The following is a 25070-nucleotide window of genomic DNA, read 5'->3' as shown; positions in this document are numbered from 1 at the left end:
TAGTCAATGGGATGTTATCCGCTGTGGATCTCAATTTAGTTTAAAACAGGCTTAACAACTGTCAATTTGCCAAAACAAGTTTGGAATAACAATGACTCTCTCATCCTGTTTATTGATTTTAGCTGCTTTATTATGTTTTAAGCAGGGTGCTTAAATTCACACTGGCTTTCAGACATACTTACAGAAAACATAAGGGGATAGAGCTGGAATAGATTTGTCTTAGTTAACTAAAAAAAAAGTGTGTTCTCCATTCAGTTGGACTTCCTTAATGAAGATAATATTGACAGTAAAGCTATAAAATAGAACATACAAAATATCAGCACTGGAGTCTATAAATCTCTTTAAAACAAAAGGGGAGGAAGGGGCAGAGCCTAATGCCAAACTGAGGAGATATGTTTCTCAGTTGCTCTGGTCTCTCGTGTGGGACTTTAATCTAAATATCATGATGAATTTGCTGCCCATATTTCAAATGACTGTGTGTCTGGGATACTTGTCCACAGTTTCGTTCACAGTGTCAAAAAGATAAAACATCTTAGAAATTGGAGAGTGGAGGGGGTTCTTTGTTTTTGTGTTTCTAAATCCACTAGATGTCTCCTCCCAGCAGTGGCCACCTTGTCACTCTCCCAACACTCACATTACCTCTGTCATAACTATAAAGGGAAGGGTGACAGCTCTCCTGTGTACAGTGCTATGGAATCCCTCCTAGCCAGAGACTCCAAATCCTTTTACCTGTAAAGGGTTAAGAAGCTCGGGTAACCTGGCTGACACCTGACCCCAAGGACCAATAAGGGGACAAGATACTTTCAAATCTTGGGGGGGGGGAAGGCATTTGTGTGTGTCCTTTGTTTAAGGGGTTGTTCGCTCTTGGGACTGAGAGGGACCAGACATCAATCCAGGTTCTCCCCATCTTTCTAAACAAGTCTCTCTTATTTCAAAATTGTAAGTAAAAGCCAGGCAAGGCGTCTTAGATTTACTTTGTTTTCTCAACTTGTAAATGTACCTTTTACTAGAGTGCTTATCTTTGTTTGCTACACTTTGAACCTAAGACAGAGGGGGGTCCTCTGAGCTCTTTAAGTTTGATTACCCTGTAAAGTTATTTTCCATACTGATTTTACAGAGATGATTTTTACCTTTTTCTTTGATTAAAAGCCTTCTTTTTAAGAACCTGATTGATCTCTCCTTGTTTAAGATCCAAAGGGGGTTTGGATCTGTATTCACCAGGAGTTGGTGAAAGGAAGGAGGGGGGAAGGGTCAATTTCTCCTTATTTAAGATCCAAGGAGTTTGGATCTGTATTCACCAGGGAATTGGTGAAGGTTTCTCAAGGCTTCCCAGGGAGGGAATTCTTAAGATGGTGGCAGCGGACCAAAGCTAAGCTGGTAGATAAGCTTAGAAGTTTTCATGCAGGCCCCTACATTTGTACCCTAAAGTTCAAAGTGGGGATACAGCCTTGACATGGTGGCACAGCGGTGGGATCGTTTTAAACCCAAAAGCCAGTGAGAGATTTTTTTTTCCTTCTAGCTGCTTGGAGAGCAGAGCTGAAGGTAGATGCATATCTTATCTCTCCTTGCCTGAAGGCAGAGGTGTTAAGTTTTTTTAACAAGGTCCTTTGTTAAGAGAACGGTTCAATAAGTGAGCAAACTTTGATCTGGTAAAGGTAATTTACAATCTGAATTGGTTTTTTTTCTTTTTACATCCTTGGAAGTAGCTAGTTAGAAATTCTCTGTTAACTCAGCAGCACTCAGCAGGAGCCTGAGCTAAATACATCCCAGTTTCAGTCAACTGCAGAGGGTGTGACCCAGCACAAGAAAACAGGAAAATGACTACCAAAGAAGCAGCTAACAAAATAGAACTGGCCAAACTAGAAGCAGAAGAAAATGAAAGAAAACATCAAAGACTGCTTCAAATTAAAAAACTTGAAGAGGAGGCCCACAAGAGAGAGATGGAGCTGGAAAAAGCCAAACATGACAGAGAAGAGAAAGCCAAACAGGAGGCCCATGAAAGAGAAGAAAAAGCCAAACAGGAGGCCCATAAAAGAGAGATGGAGCTGAAAGAAAAAGAGATGGAACTGGAAGCAGCAAGGACTAGGCAGGGTGCATCAGACCATCCTAACAACTCCTCTCCAGGTACCACTTCCCATCCCAGGAAATTCCCCACCTACAAGGCAGGCGATGATACTGAGGCCTTCTTAGAAAATTTTGAAAGGGCCTGCCTTGGATACGACATCCCTCCAACCCAGTACATGGTAGAGCTGAGGCCGCAGCTCAGTGGACCCTTAGCAGAAGTGGCGGCTGAAATGCCTAAGGAACACATGAACAGTTATGAACTTTTTAAAAACAAGGCCAGAATCAGAATGGGGCTAACACCCGAGCACGCCCGTCGGCGGTTCAGAGCCCTAAGGTGGAAACCAGATGTGTCATTTACCCGGCATGCCTACCACATTGACAAAAATTGTGATGCCTGGGTATCAGGAGCAAATGTTAAATCTCTGGAAGATCTGCTTTCCTAGTAAAAATGGAGCAGTTTTTAGAGGGTGTTCCTGAGGAAATAGAAAGGTACATCCTAGATGGGAAGCCCAAAACTGTAACCGAGGCGAGGGAGATTGGAGCCAAATGGGTGGAGGTGACAGAAAAGAAAAAAGCTAGTAGCAGTTGGAGCGAATATCAGAAGGGGCAAGCCGAAACAAAACCTTATCACCGGGGACAACCCAAGGCCCCACCCACATCCCAAGGGAAACCCCAGACGCCTTCTCACCCCACCACACCAGTCTCCATCAACCAACATCGCCCCGGTGATACCTTACCAGGGCGATGTTTTAAATGTAATGAACTGGGGCATATAAAGGCTCACTGCCCCAAGAACCCCAACCGATTACAGTTCATTACACCCCAATCACACCAAAGAACCCCAGACCCAGATGCCTCTCTCATACCCTCGGAGCGAAGGGAAACCTTGAGAGTGGGCGGAAAGAAGGTTATCGCTTGGAGGGACACTGGGGCACAAGTGTCAACTATCCACCAATCCCTAGTGGACCCCAAACTCATCAACCCTGAGGCTACAGTGACAATTCAACCCTTCGTGTCACAGTCTGTAACCTTGCCTACAGCCCAGTTGCATGTCCAGTACAAGGGCTGGTCAGGAATGTGGACTTGTGCAGTCTATGACAATTATCCCATTCCCATGCTGCTGGGGGAAGACTTGGCCAACCATGTGAAGCTAGCCAAGAGGGTGGGAATAGTCACCCGCAGCCAGGCTAAGCAAGCTTTCACCCCCATCCCTGTTCCTGAGCCGTCCACCAGGGCCCCGTCTGTGTTACCGGAGACCCAAACACAGGTGGTGGAACCGGATCCCCTGCCAACGACTGCAACAGCCGTAGTGGATCCAATCCCAGAGACCCAGCCAAAGCCAGTCCCAGAACCGGAACTGGCAACGCAACCAGCACCAGAACCATTGCCAGCACTGAGTCCAGCGCTGGCAACCCCGTCTACAACTCCAATGCCAGAGGGCACCAGCGAGCCTAAACTGGTGGAAGCAGCAGATAACCCTACCCAAGAGGCTCAGCCAGAGCCTGAAATACCACATAGTGCACCAGCGGACAGCGGTTCACAGTCAATGGAAAAAGCCCCAGCACCTGCATCGCTTCCAGAGGGACCAAGCCCCAGTCCACAGTCCAAGGAGGAACTAATGTCTCCAGCATCAAGGGAACAGTTCCAGGCCGAGCAGGAAGCAGATGACAGCCTTCAAAAAGCTTGGGCGGCGGCACGGAGCACCCCACCGCCTCTCAGCTCTTCTAACCGATCCCGGTTTGTTGTAGAAAAAGGACTTTTATACAAGGAGACTCTTTCTGGTGGGCACCAGGAAGACTGGCATCCTCAAAGACAGCTGGTAGTCCCCACTAAGTATCGGGTAAAACTCTTGAGCTTAGCCCATGATCATCCCAGTGGCCATTCTGGGGTGAACAGAACCAAAGACCGGTTGGGGAAGTCCTTCCACTGGGAGGGAATGGGCAAGGACGTTGCTAATTATGTCCGGTCTTGTGAGGTGTGCCAACGAGTGGGAAAGCCCCAAGACCAGGTTAAAGCCCCTCTCCAGCCACTACCCATAATTTAGGTCCCATTTCAGCGAGTAGCTGTGGATATTCTGGGTCCTTTCCCAAAGAAGACACCCAGAGGAAAGCAGTACGTACTGACTTTCATGGATTTTGCTACCCGATGGCCGGAAGCTGTACCCTTAAGCAACACCAAGGCTAAAAGTGTGTGCCAGGCATTAGCAGACATTTTTGCCAGGGTAGGTTGGCCCTCCGACATCCTTACAGATTCGGGAACTAATTTCCTGGCAGGGAACATGAAAAACCTGTGGGAAGCTCATGGGGTGAATCACTTGGTTGCCACCCCTCATCACCATCAAACCAATGGTCTGGTGGAGAGGTTTAATGGAACTTTGGGGGCCATGATACGTAAATTCGTAAATGAACACTCCAATGATTGGGACCTAGTGTTGCAGCAGTTGCTTTTTGCCTACAGGGCTGTACCACATCCCAGTTTAGGGTTTTCACCATTTGAACTTGTGTATGGCCGCGAGGTTAAGGGGCCATTACAGTTGGTGAAGCAGCAATGGGAGGGGTTTACGCCTTCTCCAGGAACTAACATTCTAGACTTTGTAAGCAACCTACAAAACACCCTCCGACACTCTTTAGCCCTTGCTAAAGAAAACCTAAAGGATGCTCAGGAAGAGCAAAAGGCCTGGTATGATAAACATTCCAGAGAACGGTCCTTCAAAGTAGGAGACCAAGTCATGGTCTTAAAGGCGCTCCAGGCCCATAAAATGGAAGCGTCGTGGGAAGGACCATTCACGGTCCAGGAGCGCCTAGGAGCTGTTAACTATCTCATAGCCTCCCCCACCTCCAACATAAAGCCTAAGGTATACCATGTTAATTCTCTTAAGCCCTTTTATTCTAGAGAATTAAACGTTTGCCAGTTTACAGCCCAGGAAACTGATGACGCGGAGTGGCCTGCAGGTGTCTACTAGGAAGGAAAAAGGAATGGTGGCGTGGAAGAGGTGAACCTCTCCACGACCCTGGGACGTCTGCAGCGACAGCAGATAAAGGAGCTGTGCACAAGCTTTGCACCGATTTTCTCAGCCACTCCAGGATGGACCGAACGGGCATACCACTCCATTGACACAGGTAATGCTCACCCAATTAGAACCCCACCCTACCGGGAGTCACCTCATGCCCAAGCGGCTATACAAAGGGAGATCCAGGACATGCTACAGATGGGTATAATCCGCCCCTCTACCAGTGCATGGGCATCTCCAGTGGTTCTAGTTCCCAAACCAGATGGGGAAATACGCTTTTGCGTGGACTACCGTAAGCTAAATGCTGTAACTCGTCCTGACAACTATCCAATGCCACGCACAGATGAGCTATTGGAAAAATTGGGACATGCCCAATTCATCTCTACTTTAGACTTAACCAAAGGGTACTGGCAAGTACCACTAGATGAACCCGCTAAGGAAAGGTCAGCCTTCGTCACCCAGGCAGGGGTGTATGAATTCAATGTACTCCCTTTCAGGTTGCGAAATGCACCCGCCACCTTCCAAAGACTTGTAGATGGTCTCTTGGCGGGATTGGGAGAATCTGCCGTTGCCTATCTCGATGATGTGGCCATTTTTTCTGATTCATGGACAGAACACCTGGAGCACCTGAAAAAAGTCTTCGAGCGCATCCGGCAGGCAGGACTAACTGTTAAGGCTAAAAAGTGTCAAATAGGCCAAAACAGAGTGACATACCTGGGGCACCAGGTGGGTCAAGGAACTATAAATCCCCTACAGGCCAAAGTGGATGCTATCCAAAAGTGGCCGGTTCCAAAGTCAAAGAAACAGGTCCAATCCTTCTTAGGCTTGGCCGGATATTATAGGCGATTTGTACCACACTACAGCCAAATCGCCGCCCCGCTGACAGACCTAACCAGAAAGAAATAGCCAAATGCAGTTCAGTGGACTGATAAGTGTCAAAAGGCCTTTAACCAGCTTAAGGCAACACTCATGTCTGACCCTGTGCTAAGGGCCCCAGACTTTGACAAACCGTTCCTAGTAACCACAGATGCTTCCGAGCAAGGCGTGGGAGCAGTTTTAATGCAGGAAGGACCAGATCAAGAATTCCATCCTGTCGTGTTTCTCAGCAAGAAACTGTCTGAGAGGGAAAGCCACTGGTCAATCAGCGAAAAGGAATGCTACGCCATTGTGTACGCGCTGGAAAAGCTACGCCCATATGTTTGGGGACGGCGCTTCCAACTACAAACAGACCATGCTGCGCTACAGTGGCTTCATACCGCCAAGGGAAATAACAAAAAACTTCTTCGGTGGAGTTTAGCTCTCCAAGATTTTGATTTTGAAATACAACACATTTCGGGAGCTTCTAACAAAGTGGCTGATGCACTCTCCCGGGAAAGTTTCCCAGAGTTAACTGGTTAACAATTGTTCTTGAAATAAAACATATTGTTAGTTTTTATATAATCAGTAGTATGTCTAAAGGTACATGTGTTTTATTAACTCTGTTTTCTCCTAAAGCTCCAGGAAGAAATCACAGCCAGTGTGGAACCGGACGTCCAACACTATCTGTGATTTGGGGGGCGTGTCATAACTATAAAGGGAAGGGTGACAGCTCTCCTGTGTACAGTGCTATGGAATCCCTCCTAGCCAGAGACTCCAAATCCTTTTACCTGTAAAGGGTTAAGAAGCTCGGGTAACCTGGCTGACACCTGACCCCAAGGACCAATAAGGGGACAAGATACTTTCAAATCTTGAGGGGGGAAAGACTTTTGTGTGTGTCCTTTGTTTAAGGGGTTGTTCGCTCTTGGGACTGAGAGGGACCAGACATCAATCCAGGTTCTCCCCATCTTTCTAAACAAGTCTCTCTTATTTCAAAATTGTAAGTAAAAGCCAGGCAAGGCATCTTAGATTTACTTTGTTTTCTCAACTTGTAAATGTACCTTTTACTAGAGTGCTTATCTTTGTTTGCTACGCTTTGAACCTAAGACAGAGGGGAGTCCTCTGAGCTCTTTAAGTTTGATTACCCTGTAAAGTTATTTTCCATACTGATTTTACAGAGATGATTTTTACCTTTTTCTTTAATTAAAAGCCTTCTTTTTAAGAACCTGATTGATCTCTCCTTGTTTAAGATCCAAAGGGGGTTTGGATCTGTATTCACCAGGGAATTGGTGAAGGTTTCTCAAGGCTTCCCAGGGAGGGAATTCTTAAGATGGTGGCAGCGGACCAAAGCTAAGCTGGTAGATAAGCTTAGAAGTTTTCATGCAGGCCCCTACATTTGTACCCTAAAGTTCAAAGTGGGGATACAGCCTTGACAACCTCCTTGGTCTGTACCACAAAAATAAAAGAATTCAATAAAAATTGTATGAGTTGTTTACCACAGAGACTGAAATACTGTAGACACTTCGGTTTAACAACAGAGAAGGAATTGTGAAGGGATGTCTGCTGGACTAGCTGTTTTGGAAACTGAAACTGACAAAATGAGAATGTCATGTTGACAGTAGAGTAAAGACCAAGCAAGGAGGAGCTAAATGGCAGAACAAACAAAGCTGAGTAAACAGCTAATGAAGGTTTCAGTTGCTTTCAGCAGAAGTGTATATGGGTTGTTGTTGTTTTTTAAATCAAGCCTGCCTAAAATGTCTGAGTTCTGCTCATTCACTGCGTCGGTGTGAAATTCACAATATATTGTCCATAGAACATCATGCTAATATTTTTACCATGTAAGATTTGTGCCATATTGCACCCGACCCCTCAACTTTGAATTTATAGTATTTTCTACAAATTAAATTATTCCTGCCCTTTTGCATCAAAACCATATGAAACTGTGCATTATTTCTTTCAGGGGGATAACCCTATGTTAATGAGGGGAGAATCTGGCCCTTATTGTTTCTGTTACTTCTCCAGCATCCTGAGTTCTCAGAATTTCCTACCAATTACTTTGAAAGGTCCTATGTGACATGTCCAAATCTCTGTGAGCAGGAGGCCACAACATGGGAGGTCTCTGCACTTCTGCTGCTGCATTAGGTGTTGGAGGGCTACTTGATCCAAAAGCTTATGGAAGTCAATGGAAAGATTCCCATTGTCTACAATGAGTTTGGATCAGGCTGAGTAAAACAGTTCACTTCAAGAAGGACTTACAGACTAATGGCCAGACTATTATATGTATAAAATGAGCTCCTACTGGGATACCTATGGAGAGGTAACCTGGGCAAAAAGAAACATTAGTAGCAGCATATTACATTTCTTTCTCACTCACTCTTCAATGCACCAAAACGGCTTCTGTGTAACATCTATTATTGCGGAAAAGGTAGTGTTTTCTATGTTTTCTAACCCATTTCAAAGCCAAATGCAACCACCATCTTGAAATTTTATGGAAGAGAGAAATTTCTGAGGTGCAATTGTCCAAAATAACACAATAAAATTATCCATGCAAAATTTTACAAATTTGCACAGTTGTTTACTTTGTAAAAAGCCATAACTGTTTATACTCTTCCTGCTTCATCAGTAAAAAGGAATTATAAAAACATCTTCATCCAATAAGAAACCTAGCTGTTGTACTCAATTATGAGGAAATTAAACAAATGCTGGTAACCATGTCGTTAAAAATAAATGGTTTTATTCTACTGATTTTTTTCTCTCGAGCTCATCTAGACCAACTCATTATCTTGCCTGTTAGCAGATACTGAAGGTAATTTAAATGTTCAGTCTCCCATTGTAGTTGTCAATTTTGGTAGTGAGCTCATACGCTGAGATCCATCTTGTTTGACAATTTAGTATCCTTAGTACTGAAATGTGATTGAATTTTATATTATACGGTTTACTAGAGATATGTATGTATATGCTGTAGACAAGGAAAGGTGCAGTTTTGGCCTAATCTATGCTAGGAACAAATACATTTCTAATGTTCGAATTGAAGGACAATGAAGATGAAAACATTTTTCCAAGAGTATGATGCCACATGCTGTCATCTCATAATGTTCTTTTCCTTCTTTTTGTGTTCCTTATCCAATTTCGACTGTCTGCCTTTCACTTCAACTTGAAGAAAGCCTCTTAAAACCATATTTCTTTTATGAGTCATCAAGAGATAATGGACAACAATGCAAACACAATTCCCAGTTTTCTCCTGTGACTCATTTGGTACATTGTACATATGGTGCAGCCATGTTGCCTGTGTTTTTTTCTGGGAGCAGAATGAATGACTTTCAGAGCTCCATTGTTAAAGCTATGAGCGCTCTCCCTTTCCTCTCCTGTTCAGCAGACACATTCCTTTTTATAGTGCATGTTGGTGAGATGCCTAAACATGTAAGCACACAGGCGAGGGAGAACAGTGCTGTATTTGCCACCCATTGTCCATCCATGGTGTGATGGGGTATACAGATTCCACGCTGGACAACAAGGAGTTAATAAGGAAATGTGGGCTCAGGTACCCCTGCCCCATTGCACCTGTGAGAAATTTCAGGATTGGAGGGAGAGAGGGCTGGCTGAAGGAAGAGCTCTGAAGGTCACCACTGCCCAGTGGCCCTCCTTGAGGAAAGGGAGGGCCTGATACTGACTCACCTTGAGTGGGAACCATTCCCTTCTATTACCTGGGAACTCAGTTCAGGGCCATAGCCCAACATACACCCTCTGAAGGTAAAGAGCCTTATTCCAACTTTGGGATGAATGATTTGTGTTAATTCCCTTTGTTTCTGTTCATTGACTATCCCAGAGGGGAAGAGACTTTAAAGTGGCCTGGCCGGAGGAGTAAGTCACAGGAAAAGGCAGTGCCAGAGCAACTGTCGTCAGGAGGTACCAGACAGAGAGAGAGCTGCTACTACATGCCCAGTCACCAGAAAGTGCCAACAGTGAGTTAACCCCTTCATAATGGGTAAAAGATTACCATAATGTATTGAATGTATTCATTTTAAAAACAAATTTAGAAAATCCTAGAATCCAGCGATTGAAATAATGTCTACTGTAATGCCATCTACTGCATTGTCCTTGGGCTGCTTGTGCAACTCCCATTAACATCAAACTAAGTTTCACTACATATCACATGAAGAATAGTGCCCTAAGAATGTCCTTTATCACTTCTTGGAAAAATATGGAATGATATTGATTAATTTGTTGAAGCAATAATTCTTTCTGCTGATTCCCATATTCTTGGTAATTTTGCATTATTTTTATTAACTGGCTTTTCCCTTACCAGCTACCTCTTACAACTCTCTTTTGTTTCTCCTTAAGTACAGCTCTCTCAACTCTGTCCATTTACCTCACAGTTTTCCATTCACCTCTCCTTTTTATTTTTTTCTGAGCTGAACTCATCTCTGATATTGGCACTCACCGTGCTTTTCTGAATCCTTAAGCCTATTCCTTACCATTATTGTTGATAAATCATTATTTTAAATGTGGTGGACATTTCCAAGTGGAATACATCCATCAGCTGTTAAAGCACAAGAACGTTTGTCAAACTTGATTTTGCTATCATATTTCATCTAATCGACACTGTTTAGATCACACTGCATGAAAAGTAATAAAAGTAATTTAGTATATTCATACAGTAATAGTACAAAAGATAATAGTAAAAATATCAATTGAAACTTACAATTTAAATAGATGTATTCTGTAGTCTGGTAGAATATATTGCTGAATTATAATTTGTTTAATGTGCTTATATCTTCCTCTATCCCCATTAATACTGTTAGCATCTGAAGAACTAAAGTCTTGAAGGTTGCTGAAGAATGACAATGTTTTGTTTCTCATTAGCATCATCTATTATCTTTGCAACAGCACTGGAACCAGAGGAGAGTGTAGAAACATGTAGACTAGGATATCATAAACAAATTATGACTTTGTTTAGGAAGGAAAGAGATGTAGGATCTACTGTATGAGTCAAGAAATATTACACTGTGGCACAGTGCTTTTCACTTTTGTTGGGAAATGAATCTCCACAGAAGGAAATTGTCATGTCTGAAGATTTTCAAAGTCTTGTTAGCACTAATTCTTCCGATAAACTTCAGTTCCTTTTGAAATGACCTGCTAATTTCTCATCCTTGAATGGGAGGTGCTCCAATCTACAACTATACTTGAAAGGTCTTTAGATTTTGATATTCAAATCTGACATGCGCTTTGACCTTCATTGCAGCTGTTCTAATTGTATAGGCTCTCTATCCTGTTATTTGACACACTGATTACATGGGATCAAAATTTCACATGGGAGACAGAAAGCGTAGGTCTACATTCAATTAAAAACCCGTGGCTGGCACGTGCCAGTTGACTCAGGCTCACGGGGCTCGGGCTAAGGGGCTGTTTAACAGCAGTGTAGATGCTTGGCCTGGAGCCAGGGCTCTAGGACCTTGCAAAGTGGGAGGATCCCAGAGCTCAGGCTGCAGCCTGAACCCAAACATCTATACCACAATAAATCAGCACCTTGGACCGAGCCTTGTGAGTCCAACTCAGCTGGCACAGGACAGCCACAGGCTTTTAATTGCAGTGTAGACATACCCTAACTCCGTAGCAATGTTAATTAATGAAAGGGCCATCTTAAAAGTGCCTTTTAGCCTTTTGCTGTGGCTGTCTGGCTGTTCAGTTGTGTGTGAGTGCTCCCCCCCGAACGTCTGTGGATGCTACATTGGAGCCCCCTACTGGAACTAACACTGTCCAAGCTATGATAAGGAAACAGTTGCCACCTCATGCCTCTTTCATCTGCAAGACAGAAGTACTAATCTGTTAATTTATTAGTCATGAGTGATGCATGTAATTGAGATGAGGGTAAACTTATTTATTTCCATATTTGTTCTGTGTGGGGCAGTATTTTAGCAGTCAGCCATCATTGATTGGACAGTATCTGTACAACAGTGTTTTGAACAAATTCTACTAAAGATAAAACTTCCTAAACAGGTGGTAACTCTAGGCCATTACTGTTATATAAGATGCTTCTCCACAATTCTTTGAATTTATGTTCTTCACTACTACCCCATCTCTGCCACAGTAGTGTTTGGTTTCACCATTAACAGAATCAAAACAGGCTTTTTAGTATTGAAACTGGTTGTATAAAATATTTGAACTCCACAACCCTCAAAGGTTTTTATTGCATGTTTAGTAACAAGTGGAAGGAAGCTGAACTTTTTTTTTTTCTCATAATAGGAAACATTACCACAAATCTTTTAAAAATTAAACAAGTGTCATTAGACAAAGGAAGTTAATGAGGTTTGCTAACTTCATGTTATTGGAAGAGTCGTGTATTTTTCTGAGACTGTTTCCAAAGAGACAAAACAGTTTCCCTGTACAAAGCTCAAGGAAACAGGTTTTTGGACAGGAACCTAGAATGTATACAGAAGAAGAGAATAGATAATTGGTGATTGTTGGTGTTACTACATGGGAGGTAGAAGTATATGAGGGTTTGTGTTTGGATCAATGGATCATTTTAGTTGGGTAAGAAACCTCTGGAGCTTGTGAAAATCATGGACCAGCAAAAGCACCAAGGGCTAGATCCACAAAGGGCAATGCTGAGCATTGCACAGCCTAACTTTTAGGCACCCCACCACCTACTGAAATCCCCAGCCTTGAGTTACATGCCTAGGTTCACCATACAATTCAAAAGGACAGTTAGGCCACTGAGAAAGTGATTCACAGAAACTAGGAAGCAAGTAAAGAACTGGCTTAACTACTCAGTCTAAGACCTGCCCCTCAAAGTGACTTAGGTGCCGAACTCAGGTTCCTATTTCTACTTTGGATTCGTAGCTGTGAACCTTCTCCTGGAGTCAGGCACCTAAACCAGGTCAGCCCTTTTCCACAAACAGCAGAGAGGCCTGCCCTCTGATTATAGCACTTAGCTGGCATGTGTGAGAACTGAGTTCATATACCTGTTCCAAATCAGGCAGAGCATGGATTTCAAAACAGCTCTCCCACATCCCAAGTGAGTGCCCTAACCACTGGGTTATTGAGGATTCTGGAACACATATGTACCTTAAAAAATATTCCTGATCTAGTCATCCTCAGCTGTCTTGTGTGCAGATTAGGCGTGGTCTGAGCCCACAACTGTTTCTGTGACTTCACTCCAAGAGGGTGGCTCTTGAGACAAGTGTATCATATTATAGATTCTGGCTCAGGGAACTGGTAACGTAATATCTTGGCTTCTCCAAAGTTTCACTCTAGCAAGCTGGTAGTGTCCAAAATTCATTGCCATCTGGTGATCTCTGAGAAATTAGTTGGTCTCGGTCCATTTCCTTGTGGAAAAATGCTTAAATCACAAAAAGGCCAACACATGTGTCCGTCACTGGCATCATTGATAGCATGAGGAGAGGTACCAAGGACTGAATGAATATGGGGACTGAATTATTCCAGAGATGGTCCCTCTAGATCAGGGATGAGCCACATTGGCTTGGCACTGTGGGGAAGATTGCCTTGCTCTTCCCATGCAGGGACAAAAAGAGAGGACTCCAGGGCTATCAACATAGCACCTTTCACCAGATAAAAATACACTTACATCTTCTTTTTAAAATACATCCTGTTTTATAAACTTGACTTTTGATATTAACAAAAACAAAGGGGATTTTTTTCTGTAGTAATTTCCCAGGTTCCTGAAATGGGGGCCCTTCCGATTAGACCCACTCTGATGGTGCCAGAGACTGCATGCACTCTAAAGATCCTCACGTTTCAATCTGAAGCACGGATATTTCAAGGCTATTTCTCACATATAGTGTATCACAATGTTTCTCTTTATCTAAGGAAACTATACTAAAGAAGTGCAATGCCATAAACGTAATATGAAAATAAATGGTTCTTCAGGGCAACAATGGCAGTGGGGAAAACATCCTTATGTCAAGTACAGCCAAGATAGTACTCAACAGCTTGCTCCACAAAACATCTCTAGAAAATTCTACAAAGACCCAGCAAGATGTAGAGAATTCCACAAGTCCCACCACAGGGATCCAATATCGCTGAGCAAATAGAAGTTATTCAAATGTTGTGCCTGCTGCGGGGCATGGAAATCTGCATTTGATGCATCTTGCCTATTAATAGTTCAACTGCTGTTTGCAAATGTTGTTTTCACATCTGAGTACCAAGAACTCCAGTGTATAGGATTGTCTTTTATCCAGTAAAATATAATGTTGGTCAAGATTTGTATCATGTAATATTCTGTATTCAGTTTTTGATTAAAAAGAATAAATTATAGGTCGGTTGAGAGCCAGCATTAATCTTCCTTATTACTGTGTTTCATTGGAAAAAAACATTAAAATATCTAAGAATCTTTTTGGCAATATAAATTACCCTTTTTGAGAATTTTATGTCACAGATAAACTGTGAAATTAGCCATTTTTTGCCTTAATCATTCATACAGCTTGACAACATTGATTTATACAGAGCCCTAATTATCCATGTCCCAATAGTTTCATATCAATTACAGAAGATCCATGGTTTAAAATAAAAATCTGATAATAAAATAGTCCCAATTTAGTTTTACTAATGAAAAGTAATTTTTTTTAATTTGACACTGGTAGGAGAGGAGGAGATGGAGTTATCCGGCTCTGAAATCTAAAAGAATGTGTTACAGCTTTCTAAAGCATCAAAGAGTAACCTAATTAGGACCAACATTTTCAAACTTTTGGTCTGTTTTTTCAGGGGTGCCAAGCATTCTCCATTCCTCCTGAGGTTAACCAGAGCTATGGGTACCCAGAACATCTGCAAACCACTGATTGAGATGCATAACTGGGCTAACACCACAGTCCAGTAAAGCAGTTAAGCACATACACCTCTACCCCAATATACCGCTGTCCTCAGGAGCCAAAAAAATCTTACCGCATTGTAGGTGAAACCGCGTTATATCGAACTTGCTTTGATCTGCCGGAGTGCGCAGCCCCACACCCCCAGAGCACTGCTTTACCGCGTTATATCCGTATTCGTGTTATATCGGGCCGCGTCATATCGGGGTAGAGGTGTATTTGACTTGAAGACTAGAAGTAGCTCCACTGACTTCAGTGACTAAAGTTAAGTATATGCTTAAGTCCCTCCCACTGAAATCAACTGAGAGTTAGATGCCTAAATGCCTTTGAGTATCTGGGCCTTGGAACCTAGATTTAGAGAGCTTGAGAGTTTTGGCCTTTGAGCTTACTCTAAGGAAATGAAAAGCTAGTGTATTAGTCTGAGGTTTCATCTTTTAAAGACAAATCGTTCCATCCCTAGATCAGGCGTGACACTACAATGAAAGCTGCTCACTAAAAAGTAAAACAAGTAGTTTACGTAGATATAATGAAATATAAAGAATGACTTTGATGTACAGTAACATTAGATCCTGCAGATTGGTTGGCAACATGCTCTGCTAGCTTAGACTTGCTGGAGCCCAAGGCCGAAGCTGAAGCCTGAGCCCCACCACCTGGGGCTGAACCCTGAGGGTTTCTGCCCTGGGTGGTGAGGCTTAGGTTACAGTTTTCTCCCTCTCCCTCCCCTCCCCCCCACACCCGCATGGGGCGGTGGAGCTCGGGCTTTGGCTTTGGCCCCCCATCCTGGTTCATGGGGTTTGGGTGGGCTCAGGCTTTGGTCCCCACTCCAGGGGTTGTGTAGTAATTTTTTTTTTGTCAGAAGTAGATCACGGTGCAATGAAGTTTGAGAATTCCTGGTATAGTGAAACCTGATGCACAAATGGTGGCAAGACTATATCATGAATCAGAGAGAATACAAATGGTAGGAGAGATGAAGAGGTAGTCTGAGGCAAGCCAACAGAAACTTTTATAAAGAGAGAGGGCAATTCTGAATACACCCTGCCGCAGAGTTCTCTTGCATTTTGACCATCATGTATAAATATTCCAGTAGTCCTGATTATACATAGCTCATAGAATGAACCATTGTATGTCTTCCCTGCTACTACTTTTCTTGTCTGGAACCATAATTCCTGCTTTCATTTTTCCAATGTACCACTTTAAAAATGTGGTATAAAACAGACAAAAGTTTATTATGGTACGCTATTCCAGTTTTATTAGTGTCTGAAATGCAACCCTGTGATTTGTTTGGCAAATGCACTCACGTACAGTTGTAATATTGTATTGTGCTCCTCGGGTTAACTCTCAGATTTATAATTGAAATTGGCATTCTGTTTAGATGGAGCTATTTAGAAATAATCACTGCGGTAATAAAAAGTGCTCTCCGAAGAGATGGAATTTTCTAACTTCTGATCTTACAATTTCTAAATTCTTCAAAAAAATCTTTATTTTAGGAAAGAATATCTATGTAGCTCTACAAAACAATGATTTTTAAATACTACTTGTACCTACTTCTCTCATTCCCCAATGTCCTTAATTCTGCTGTTTGAATTACAGCCAATGGAATTTATAAAGAGAATACAGAATATGAAGCTTTCACAGGAAACCATCAATTTATAAGACTAACATTGTGATATTATATACTTATGGATTGGTTTTCTATAAACATTAGGAGCTAGATTTCATTACAAGGCCCACTGTAAAGGATGACATGTAGCTGTGCCATCCAATGAGCATCTTGGGTAAGGAGCTGTAGGCTCAGAGCACTGCAATCCCCTCCTTGCTCTGGGGGACAAGTGAGAGCTGTAATAATTTGCTACTGGCCAATAAATGTTGCTATACACATTCCCTACCCCTCTCAATCCCCTTGATCTGGGGAAGGAATAATAGTTTCCTCTGCACAGGCATGTAGTCCAGGTAACAATCTAGACCTTGAATATGAAAGAATATAAATATATAATGTGTAAATGTGCTGTACAACACACAGGTTTATATAGTGCCTAGCATAATGGGTCCTTATCTTGACTGGGGTCTCTAGGCATTACTCTATTAGAAGTAATAAATAATAAGCATTCACAATAATTAACAATGTTAATTTTCAGATGAAAGTGTGTATCAACCTGTTGCCTTTTTTGAATTTGATTCACTGTTTAATAATTCTAAACTAGACCAGTAAATCTAGTCCAGAATTTTTAAACCAATGGGCCAAATTCATCCTCACTCACCTGGGATGTGGGAGAACTGAGTTCCCCACCTGTTCCAAATCAGGCAGAGCATGGATTTCAAAACAGCTCTTTAGCGGGGGGACACTTCAAAATTATTCCTGATCTGGTCATCCTCAGATGTCTTGTGTGCAGATTAGGCATGGTCTGAGCCCACAACTGTTTCTGTGACTTCACTCCAAGAGGGTGGCTCTTGAGACAAGTGTATCATATTATAAGTTCTGGCTCAGGGAACTGGTAATGTGATATTTTGGCTTCTCCAAAGTTTCACTCTAGCAGGCTGGTAGTGTCCAAAATCCATTGCCATCTGGTGATCTCTTAGAAATGAGTTGGTCTCGGTCCATTTCCATGTGGAAAAATGCCTACATCAGAAAGAGGCAAACACATGTGTCCCTCACTGGCATCATTGAAAGCCCGAGGAGAGATACCAAGGACTGAATGAATATGAGGACTGAATTACTCCAGAGATGGTCCCTCCAGATCAGGGATGAGCCACATTGGCTTGGCACTGTGGGGAAGATTGCCTTGCTCTTCCCATGCAGGGAGAAAAAGAGAAGACTCCAGGGCTATCAACATGACACCTTTCACCAGGTGAAAATACACTTACATCTTCTTTTTAAAGTAACTGGTTCAATTGGCTTCAGTGCACACCTTGAATACACAATATTTCTGAGAATTGCAACACCGATATCCTCAAAAACCAGGTTCATTCTTATGTAACTGTCCTGCGCTTGGTACACTAGGATGTATATGACCCATTTTCTCTAGAAATTCTCTTAGGCTTGTCTCTAGTTCATCTCACAGTAGTTATGGGGACTGGATTGCTAGTGGGACTGATAATGGCTATATAGTCTTTCATTGTTAAGTTACTGCTTCACATCCAGCACAGTTGCTTTCTGTGTCCCATTCTGGTCAATGATAACCTGGCCTTTATCACCTCTTCTCTGGACTACAACAATGCAGTATATCTGATTTATGTAGCCATCAGCCTTTAGAAAACTCTGAGTAGTACCGAATGCTACAGTACAGGTGTGTCACAACGTAGGTTGCCACAAGCACATCAGACATGTCCTCCACTCTGGACACTTGCTTCCTATAGTATATTGAGTTGAGTTCAGAATCTGTCCTTACCTTCAAAGTGCTCAGTGGCCTGGGCCCGGGATATCTAGGAGGTGGCCTAAAGCCCTGGGGTGAGGACTGTGTTTGACAACTCTACTCCTCATGCACAGCAGACATTTTTATCACAAAGATAATGCTTGTTTGTGCAGGTGATAGAACTTTCCCAGAGGCTAAAAACTGCCACAGACCTCATCACCTCCCACTCCAAATGTAAGGTGCACTTCTTCAACCTTGCCTTCTCTCATATGTGTGTGCATCTATCTATATATTTAAAATGCTTCTAAAACATTACACAACACACACAAGGCCTTCTCTCCAGCTGTGAGGAGGAGAGAGAAACTGAATCACACATGGACAGATATTAGTCATCTCACTCAACACCCTACTGGAAGGCACATACAGATATTATGGTGATGAGGCTGGTACATGAACAAGAATAGACTAGAAAGGTCAAAAACAGTACTGTCAAATTTCCATGGGGAAACGAGTTTGATCTCAGTCAAGGTCCAATAGGTACATAGGTGACACGCCACAATTGGCACTCTTGTTGACGGTCTCAGCAAAGACACCAAGTATTTGATGGACATGGGGAGTTGAGAGGTCCTTGGTAGGACACTGTAAGAAAGCCTGCCCTGTGGCTGCCTGTGATCTGTCTGTTCTGTAGATAAATATTCAGGGCTATCAGACATATTGCATAAGCCCTAAATTCACATTTTAGAGAGCAACTTTCTTTCCTTCCTTTTATAATCTCTCATGTATATGTTTGCCCTGTAGCCTGCTCTTCCCCTTAGCTTCCTGCCAGTGACTAAATTCTTGATTATTCCAGCTAATCCTGTCTTATCCCTGTGTCCTTAATATATCAATACCTTGCTGATTTCCCACTGGCACCTGGTTAGCTCTTTGTGACCTGAACTCTGCTACAATTCCCACTGGTTCAATCATCGTATTACTTCAGACATGACTTATCAGCAGATTTTCAGCAGATAAGTGTAAAATTTGGCTAGCCAAATTGAAGTACAGGCTACAATTTCCCTGTATTTCCCTCTTCTTTGTAAACATTTCCTTTCCATATGTATGAAAAGAGAGTGTCATTTACTCACTATGGAACTCAGTTAATACTGTCTTTGTGGAAGTGATTTTACACAGATGTCTTTTCCGCCTTCTAATGCCTTAACCAGCTTTTCCCGTATGTCCATTAAACACTTTTATATTTGAAGTTAAAATAATTACTAACCTTCTTTAAAAAGGCTTAATAGGACAGTGTTATTGGTATTGCATACCTTGAAAATAAAGCGAGATCCCAATATTAATTCCTGAGTTTCTATCTTCTCATTAACATAACTATCTCTTACATTTGTTCAAATCTGACAGGAGGAGGTTCTCAAATAGCTAGTACATTTTTCTTGTTTCTTAGCCACGCTTGACGATGCAGAGCTATAAAGCAACATGTGAGGTTTGGGGGGGGGGGGGGTTGGTATTGTAATCTTGTCCATCTGCCTCTCACCCCTATTCCACATCATAGCCTCCCTCCCCCTCCCTTCCTCATACTGGCTCCATCCCCCCTTCCTGATTACCCTCACCCCTCTACAGTTCCCACCAACTCTACCTGCCCCTTTTCCTCTCTCCACCTAAAATCTCCCCCTCTTCCTGCCAGCACAAATCCCACATTCTGCTCCTCACCTCTTGTGACATCTGACCCACCCCGGCCTTCCCTCCATCCCCTCCCTTACCACCTCCCTGTCCCCCTACCTCCATCCCTCTGGTGCCACCATTCCTAAAATCACACCCATCCCCCTCCTTCCCACCTCCCTCTTCCCCTTCTCTTGCTGTCTCTGGAGCATCTATCTATCTCTAAAAAGATCACAACCATTCATGACCTCTTCATATCACTCTCCCTCCAGCTCCTGGTTTTCACAGAGACCTGGATCCCTTTGTCTGACACTGCCTCTGCAGCTGTCCTCTTACAGAGGCTTTTCTTTCTCTCACACTCCCCACCCTGGATCAGAGTGATGGACTTCTGCTCTCCCATTCCTGTTGCTTCCAATCCCTCCCTTCTCCTCCTTCCATATATTTCCCCCTTTTTTGCACTACATCTGTCTCTCCTTTCTCAACCCCTCCATGTTGCTGTCATCTATCATCCTCCTAGCTTCTTCCCATCACTCTTCCTCTGATTTGGACTCTGGGCTTTCTATCTTCCTTTCCTCAGAATTCCCCACACTTATCCTTGATTACTTCATCTTTTATGTTGATAATGAATCAGACCCTTTAGCTTCATATTTCTTTCCCCTTATGCCTTAATTCATCTTGCAGCCCTGGTTCAGCTCTCCCACTCACAAAAAAGGGACATTTGCTTGACTTGATCTTCACAAAGCACTGTTCTCTCTGATCTCTCTGTTGCTGAGTTCTCCCTTGCTGACTAGCTTCTGGTTTCTTTCAGCATTGCCCATAAGCCCATACTTATCCCATGGCCTTTCTGTCACTTCCAGTCCATCAACTGGACTTCTCAACAGCTCTCAGCCCTCTCCTCCCTGCCCTCTCTTCCCTTTCTTCCACTGATATGGTTGTTTGTTTCTCTCCATGCTTCTCTTCCACCCTTAACTCTTTGCCCCTCTCCCCCTTTGCAAAGACTGCCCTGGCTTAACCCCAAATCTGGTTCCCACAGACTTGCTCTCATGCTGTAAAACATGTCTGATGGAAAGTCTGTTCTCCTCTGCTACAAATTCATTCTCTCCTCTTTCAGGTCTGCCATCTCCCTAGCTAAACAACACACCTCCAACTTGACTGAATTGCATATCTCAAACTCAGCTGCCTTTTCACCACCTTTGACTCACTCCTCAAATCCTCCCCTATTACCACCTTCCCTTTCTAGATCTGCATAGGATCTTGCTGATTCCTTCCAAAAAAAACCCTGACAAAATACAATGTGACTTCCCCACTCATCTCGGCTCACCTTCCCTTCCTCTCCCAGAACGGTCAATTCCTTCTCCCCTGTCAGACACAGAAGTTTCTCAAATGATCTTCTACTTTACAATACAACACCTCCTTCTTTTTTCCCCATACCTTTCCTTTCAGAACAAGCTATATCTCTCAATGCTGGTACTCCAATCATGGGAGTTGTCCCACCAAGTCTCTTGTAATGCCAATTAAGTCATAATTTTCTTCATATACCATGACTTCCAGTTCATCCTGCTTGTTTCCCATACTATTTGCATTTGTATAGAGGATTGAAGTTATTTTGCAGACTGGCCTGTTGCTTTTCTTCTTATCTTTTAAATATAGTTGTGGTTTCTAGTCCCTTCTCCAGAAATTAGCCCCCTTCCCGTGTCTTCATTACTTGAGCCTAGATGCGCATTGGCTGGATATTTGTCACCATCGCCCATAAGACCTAGTTTAAAACACTCCTTATCAGGTTAGCCAGACGATGTGCCTCCACAGTTGACCAAACCCTCCAATCAGCAATATGTACAGTGGTAATCATTGGCAGAAACATCTTTCTATATAGATTAATGGTTCCCCTCCACAGAACATGGAAGCCAATTCTCTTTTCCATTTTGGCACTTACAATACTGCTATGGTCTCCAAATGTTGGCCAGCTTTAAAAGACAAAATTGTAACACATGATAAGCTGGTAACATAGGCCCTGGAAGGACTTTTCCCATCTCCCCCAACCCCTGGAGACAGTATAAACAACTTAAATTGTTAAAACCACTACTAAATGTTTCTCACCATTATGTGCCTCCACTCAGCCCTCGTGGGCTGCAAATGTCTTATGGGAACTAAGGAAGTTGAGACAGTCACATTCCTGAAATGCTCAAACATGTCAAAATTATGGCCTCCTACAACAAAGCTATGTTTTGTGGGGGGATATCTCAGCTTGTTCCCAAGGCCCAGAATATAATGTCCTCTGTCTCTTTGCATTGCCAGGATCTTTGGCTCCCAAATGTAAAATGATGCTGCCAAGATGGCAGGAGCAGAACCCCGGAGAGGTAGGGGAAGGTGGTGAATGGCCATGGAGGTTTGTTCTCAGGGATAGAGAAGACAGTCCAGGAGCAGTTTGAGTCCCTCAGGGAAAGGGAGGAGTGGTCTCTTCAGCGGCAGGCGAGATTTATGAACCATTTTATGGAAGATGAGGCATGGGGAGGAGAAGAGATGGTTTAGGGCACAGGAACATTCCCTAATGGAATGGCTAATGGGGCTGGTCTGACAGAGTGCCAAGATCCCAGGACCTGCCCATCTGCTGCTTCCTCCTCCTCCTTCTCCTTCTGCCACCCTGGGTTGTGTTGAGCCTGGAGATCCTTTGCCAAATACCCCTACAACCAGACAGGAGGACAATGATGGACCTGCAGGAGTCCCAGAACACCAGCGTGTACTGGCCCTCAAAGCCCTTGCAGGACATGTCCCCACATGTCATGGAGAGCCATTATCCCCCCATCATTCATCCCTTCCAATGGGGACAGGCAGGGCATGGGTGAAGAGAATTAAAGTGTGGACGGTGTTCTTGGTTGTCATCACTACATTTAAAAAAAAAATGTTGTATTTTCAAAGTACGTTTTTCAAAAATGTTCTAAAGAAAATTTCACATTTGAAATTGTTTAAGGGTTTAGTGGTTGTATATCTTGCATGCACTGTTCTTTTTACATTTTTCTAAAAAGTAAATTTTCTACCTCAAAGTTTCAGTACATTTCATATTTTTTTAGCCGTGAGATTCTTCTTCCTGGGCATGGTGAAGTGAAGGTTCACCATTTTTTGGCTTGGAAATGGGCCTTATGTCTTTTAAGTGATGTAATGGTATAATGTGTACAAAATTTGGTGCCATAACAGGGGAAATATTTCTGAGTCTCTCCCCAGTGGTCAGAAATATCTGAAGTCCTGAGGATACACAGGAGGAATGGGGAAAGTAGAGTGCTATAAAAACTTCTTCTGATTCTCAATATAGTAGATATCTTACACATATGTAGTAAAGGGTGGATCAATTCTTAATGCCTTTGTTGAACATGTTGAAATTATTTTTTAAAGTAAAATATCAGCTATCTGACAGTTTCCATCAATACCTGTCGCAAACCCTCCTTCTCCCCATCCACCCTCCCCCAAACCTTAAGCACTTTCTGGCAGAACTTGGATTAGGGGTCTCTAACAGCTGTGAATTGCACTTGGCACTAGTGACGATTGTTAGTCAATAATTTAAAACAACAATCCCACATAAACATGTTCCAAACCTTTAAGTAATCCCCATAACAGAGGTTTCAAAACTGTGAATTGTGTAAAATTTATGTAGGCACTCTAATGACAGAATTTGTCTCCATCATCCAGCAAGACCCCCAGACCTTAAATAGTTCTCAAAAGAGTACAGTTAGGGATTACAGGCAGCAGTGACTTCTGTTATTCAGGTAAGTACTTTGAAACTCCGTATTCCACAAAAGAAGTGCTAACAGGTCCTTCACCTGTTCAAAGTGAAACCAGAAACCATCGTGTAAATTGTATGAATTGGGGGCTCCTCACACTGTTGTAAATGCAGTTAGGGAGATAAGGGGAGAAGGGAAAAGGCTGAAACTGTTCATCATAAGACCCACTCCGTTCATTTTTTTTAAATGAATCACACGTGATAAACTGGCTTACTTTCAGGTGTCAATAGTGAGAAGGACAAACACATTAAACAATGAATGTATAACAACACGGTCACCACCCATCAGAGAAGAAAGACCAACCCCAAGGTGGTAACAGAGTGTAGGTGCCCTGTAATAAATGGCTTTGCAAAGTATTGCAATATGAGATGCAGGAACGGATGACAAACCACAGTAGCAGTCAATCAAATGGGAACACAACCCTTAAAAGCTATGTAGCCCCATAAGTATGTAGTATAGTCCTTCATGTATGGTTAAAGCAGATGGACAGAAAGGATGTAAAGGTGTGCCTCAGATGTCATCGTTTGCCTTCCTGCTGTGCCCTCTGGTATGATAATAGCAGCAATCAATGTTATCTGTCAAATGTGACATAACTGAATTTTCATCGACCCTCATGGCTTGCCATCTTCAATGAGTCAATTGCTGCTGAAATGGCATCTAGTATCTCCCAGAGTGCCACCTTCACTGAAAAAAACTTTTTCCCACAAGGAAGAGCTGGACACTATCATCCAACTGATCCATGACTTTGACCCAGTTTTTCAGTGAAACAAGCAACAGGGTATGTGATCTGGAAATGCCTTCAGCACAGGTGTTAAGGCAGGGAAAGGTACCAACAACACACAACAAAGTGATTCCTAGAGTGTCTCCCTGTTGTGCACAGAACCCTGGGATATGACCACTGAAATGGTAAGAGTAACCTTGCATACCTAAAGCGGCAGCATGAAATGCAGGGATACGCATGTACACACCATTATACTTGTGTCTATCACAGCACATATAGACACCCAGGTGTGAACAGGGGGAGCATAAGTAAGCATGAACAGAATCCAGTACTTGGATATGTGCACCAGTCTAAATGGCCTTATAGGTTACAACACTGTCTGTATGATTACAATGTTGCTCTACTGCTAGGATGTGTTTTAGTCTCCTAAGAGGTATACGTCAATATGAAAGCCATGAAATCTTATTGATTACGAACAAGACTCTTGCAGGTTTTTTGATGGGCTTGAATTAATTCCATTAATTATTTCTATTCTTCAGGTGCTAGAAACAAGTCTTCAATTTCTGTGCTGACAGTCAGTCACTGATCAGTGTTCCAATGAGCCAAATTTACATGACAGATTTGTGCTAACAATTTACTTTGAATTATTTTGAACTAAGTAGTCTAAAAAGGGGCACACTGACTAATGTATTATCCTATTGAAAAGGGGGGGTCTAAACACATCCCTAAATTCACAGCCTCTTGAAATGTCAAAATAACAAAATCTGTCCTCATTACATCCGTGAACCCAATGTCTTCAAGTCCAGGGACCTGCATGCTTAT

The sequence above is a fragment of the Emys orbicularis genome, chromosome 1 (genome assembly GCF_028017835.1).
Source record: "Emys orbicularis isolate rEmyOrb1 chromosome 1, rEmyOrb1.hap1, whole genome shotgun sequence".
Taxonomy (NCBI): Eukaryota; Metazoa; Chordata; order Testudines; family Emydidae; genus Emys; species Emys orbicularis.
Note: the sequence above shows the minus strand (reverse complement) of the source record.